This window comes from Borostomias antarcticus, assembly GCF_949987555.1.
Source record: "Borostomias antarcticus genome assembly, chromosome: 8".
In the NCBI taxonomy this organism is placed as follows: Eukaryota; Metazoa; Chordata; class Actinopteri; order Stomiiformes; family Stomiidae; genus Borostomias; species Borostomias antarcticus.
Genome location: NC_140241.1, coordinates 19423656 through 19428562, shown reverse-complemented (window position 1 = coordinate 19428562; position 4907 = coordinate 19423656).

Genomic DNA, 4907 nt, shown 5'->3' with positions numbered 1-4907 from the left:
TCTTGAGAGGAGGAGAAAGTGAGGGAGGGGGAGGGGGGTGAGGAGGAAGGGGGGGGGGGGTGAGGGAGTAATCAGCACCAGATTCGGACCAGCACCACCATCTCCTGTTAGCTCCAGTTTCATTACATATAAATATTTATGTGTAGCAGTCAAGACAAACACACACATACAGACATGCACTATGTGTTGAGAGATGAATTGACTTTGACATATATATCAGGATAAAAATGCAGTTTTTTTTCCGTGTTAGTGTGTGCGTAATCTGTGAGGTTTAACACTGACTGATGCTGAACAGTTTTAAAAATGTTGCTTTACTTTCCCCTTGTGAATATGTCTGATTACTTCCAAAAATTTACAACAGTGCCTTTTATGTTTACAAAAGGCTGACAGTCCAGCACGCGTGCACATACGCACACACACACGCACACACACACACACACACACACACACACCGAAACAAACACAGACTCACACAAACTGACAACTGGCTCTAAATTTGGGCTGGTATTTGGATTTTTGCATCCTAGGATGTCCAAAACAGGTAACATTCAAAATGACTCAATGTGCTCTTCTTAGGTGTGTGTGTGTGTGTGTGTGTGTGTGTGTGTGTGTGTGTGTGTGTGTGTGCGTATGTGTCACTCAGGAGAAACCTTTTAACAAAAAATGAGGCCTGACTTGAATGATGAAAAAGATGTATCAGCGAATCAGAAAGGGAAACACAACATCGTCCTCAGATCCTAAATGTCTTTTATACCGTCAGAGCTGCATGTGATACCCTCTCATCTGCCTCCGCACAGAAGCTAATTAATGTCAAAGATGATAAAAGTACAGTGACCAGAGAGTGATTAGCCTGTGAAGGAATGTGAGGCTGTTTCTGTGTACGGGGCGGATTGTAACATCCTAACATTCATCTTGCTTCTGTCAGTTCTCCTCTCATTCGTCTTGGTCCTTTTGTTCTAAGGTGCTGTCTGTGGGGAACCAGATGGAGAGAGGTGAACTCTGGGTCAAACATTACGCACACACACACACATACACACACACACACACACACACACACACACACACACACACTTGATTATGTCCAGAGGCCCAGATTTCATCATTTCATGGTGTTTCCTCCATGGAGCAGAGGAGCCTGAGTGATTACTGGTTGAAGGATGAACTCTGAGAGAATCATGACATGCTGAAACACATTACCAAGGTAACCTCCATCACACACTTACTGTCAAAATGTGTATAATACTCATATGTGTAAACAAAGGGATAAGGCCTTAATAGACAACTATGACATCTAGACTATGACATCTGTAGCGCACACAGTGCTGCTGACCGTAAGACAACACCATGATGTGTCCAGTTCAGAATGTGGAGGCTCCACCCATCCCCAGGGCCTCAGCGCCGCCCCGCCCTCCGAAACCACAACCCCTCCTCCTGCTCAAAATCTCATGAGCAGGCCACCATTTTATCTAGTTCAAAGAGTAGTGTGCAGCCTGCTCACTGACATTTTGTGTTATTGCTAGTATGTAGTGGAACAGAATCTCTCCTAAGTGATAAATATTATAGTATGCGTTTTCTTTTACCCTGTTTGTTGTAAAATGATTTAAAGATTGTTCAGTTTTGTCTGTGTAAACTATGGAACAGTGCCACCTGCAGACCAGGTCAGCGTTGACTAAACTGAGCAGGCGAGAGGGTGTTCCCAGGGGACACACACCCAGGGGACACACACCCAGGGGACACACAGGTCCTCACTTTTAAGTGTAGAAGTAGGACTCTGAGAGCATGGCTGTTTTGAGTGTGCATGCGTTTGGCATGACAAGATAATGTTGTATGGGCTTGATGAAACATTCATGGACGTTCGTTCCAGAGAGGGGTTTTGAACATGCTCACTCTGCCCCACTCCTGAATATCTCATGACATAATGCACATCTTTATCAATGTATGCAGAGAGTAAGGAACAGCTTGATGTCCAGTCTTAAAATAGACTAGTGAATGTTAAATGGTTAAATCTAGTTGACACCAACAGCAGACAGTAAAATTATAAGAATCCAACCTGCAAAATACACATATTACCTTCAAATATTTAATGGTTTGATTAAAGCCTTTTTGTACATTTAGCTTGTGCAGTTACATTATGGGTACTTATGGTGTCAAGTGTTTATAAAAAATAGTCTAATGAATGCAGGTAGGCTCTCAAATTGCGCGTCACGTTACATGTGGTGGAGAGAAGCGAGATTGGTCCACCATAAACATGCCCTCGTGCGAGGCTGTGGTGCAGATCACGTACCGGAAACCATCCATCCGGTTACTACTCACATCAGCACCCACACGTTGTCACGGTAACTACAGCTCCGAGAGTAGGCACGTGACTGGGCGCTCTGGCGGGGCTCAGAGCTGCGTTTAAGCAGGGAGGGAGGATCTCGCCTCTGCCTTTAGGGAAAAGACGGGTGCCCTTGACTGCTTACAGGTGTCTTGCAGGCTCAGGTGCATTGCGACCAGGGAGTGAATTAGCGGTCTCCCCCCCCCCCCCCCCCCCCTCTCTCTCTCTCTCTCTCTCTCCCTCTCTCTCTCTCTCCTCGTGCGTGAAAGTGGTGCAGAGCAGTGCGGGTGGGCAGAAAGAAATACAGCTCGCCCGGTGCAGCACCATCAATATGTTGGAGCAGCAGTCTTTTAAAGGCGCTTTAGTGCATCAGTAATCCGCTCTGATGTCACGGCGCGGGAGGAGGAGCTGACCGCCTAATCCATGCAAGTTGTCGGAAGGGACAGATAGAATTGAAGATGATGAGGTGGACAACACGACCTGCCCGTTCCTACTATACAGGTAAGAGGGCATTCGTCATCATGCAGGGTAACCTAGGCTACGATCTACAGGGAGGTTGGCAGCCGTGTGTGGATGAGGGATGACGCGAAGAGCACCGAATTGTAGCCTACTCGTAAATTCGTATCATAACAGGGTTGTCGTGGCGACTAAAGAAGTGTAGCTATACCCTAATGCCTAAATTGCAGAAATGTTTACAGTTTTCATTACATTAGTCGTGGTTAAAGTGGGTACAGGCTACTGTGTGTCCACCTCCGTAGCTGGTCTACCTCCACCAGGCTACCACGGGTTGTGACTGTGAGAATGATTGAGTCATTGGTGGCGGCGAGACGACATGACTGTGCCCGATGATGAGCGCCCGCAGGCGGATCACTCCATTAGAAGTGTGACATGCAGCCAGGTGCCTGTTTGAGGAGGGGTCATATTAATTTAGACTAACCTCCTCTCCCGGCAGTTTTCAGCGGTCCCACGTCGGAATTTGATGGCAAAACATGGTCGTTTGTCGGCTGTGAGGAGACATAATTGGTCACAGCTACGGCTGCATTAGGACAGTGTCAAAGATCCGAACAGCTTGGCAGGTGACACGTTTTTATTTTTTATCCGATTTTAGGTTGTTGGATAATTTAGACGCCTTCTTGTCCCCAAACTTATTTCTGTCCCACCCAATTTCTTCACGGTCAGCGGGGGGATATTTAAAATGACCCTTCCTGCAGCTGTATTATACGGGGACTTTCAGAATAAAAGCTGGTTTATGACCACATCCTGTCTTCTGAACCCATAAACAACCATGTGAACACAACGCAGCCAAGGCCCTGTGGTGCATCTAACCAGGGGCCGACGCCATGGTTTGTAGGCTATACAAGGTTTGTATATAGCGAATGTGTGTCAGTGAAACGCATGTTAGCGTAAGATCAGGAGTTAATGGGTCTGGTATTAATCCCCTCCTGTGGCTCTCACTGGAGCTGTGACAGATGGAGCTGCCTCTCCCAGCCCTGCCGAGCGCTCCTGCTGGTCCCAGCCAGACCATCTGTGGTCCTGGCCCAGTCCCCCGACTGACTCTCGCTGTCCTCCCCGGCTACTGCAGACATGGGCCGTGGGCCACCCTTCAGTCTGGCCTCAGTCCCCTCATGTACCCTCTGGGCCACCCTTCAGTCTGGCCTCAGTCCCCTCATGTACCCTCTGGGGCAGCTTCAGTCTGCTCTCTGATCTGAAGGGGCATTAACCTCTGACCCGGTGTCCACTCAGCCTTGAGGGGCTGACGATGATTAAATCTGTCTCCTCTCTGCTCCCTGAGACCACGCCCCCTGAGACCACGCCCACACTCCCTGGTGGTTCACATGGGAGGAGCGGCCCTGGAAGCTCAGACTCAGCCAGGAAAATGCTTTAGACTCCGGAAACGTTGCGGTTGTCGAATATGGAGCTCGCAATTCTGAAGTATGAGCTAATATTCTGTCTGGAGTTGAATTGACACACTGAGATCAATAATGTAACCAGAAAACATGCAATCTGTAAGCAGCCTCCAACACCACTCCCTCTACCTCAGGCCTGGTCCCTTCTCCTCCCCTCCTGCTCCTCCTCTCCCTCTCCCTCTTCCTCCTCCTCCTTCCCCTCCTCCTCCTCCCCCTCTTCCTCCTCCTCCTCCTCCTCCTCCACCTCCTCCTCCCCCTCCACCTCCTCCACCTCCTCCTCCACCTCCTCCTCCTCCACGTCCTCCCCCTCCACCTTCTCCTCCTCCTCCTCCTCCACCTCCTCCACCTCCTCCTCCCACTCCACCACCTCCTCCTCCTCCCCCTCCACCTCCTCCACCTCCTCCTCTCCCTCCACCTCCTCCTCCTCCTACTCCACCACCTCCTCCTCCTCCTACTCCACCACCTCCTCCTCTCCCTTCTCTCTCTCCTGTCATCTGCCAGCTGCTGTGGTTCTGGTTCTGGTTCTGGTGCTGATGTTGGAGGGAATATGGCTCAGATGATGAATCACGTGGGATTGAGGTTTCTCCCTGGAGGGCGGAGCCTGACGCCCCATAGCGCTGCTCGTCTGTCGTCAGGACGACGGTCTGTGGTGCGTCTGAGCGTTTGGACGAGGCATCGTAGCA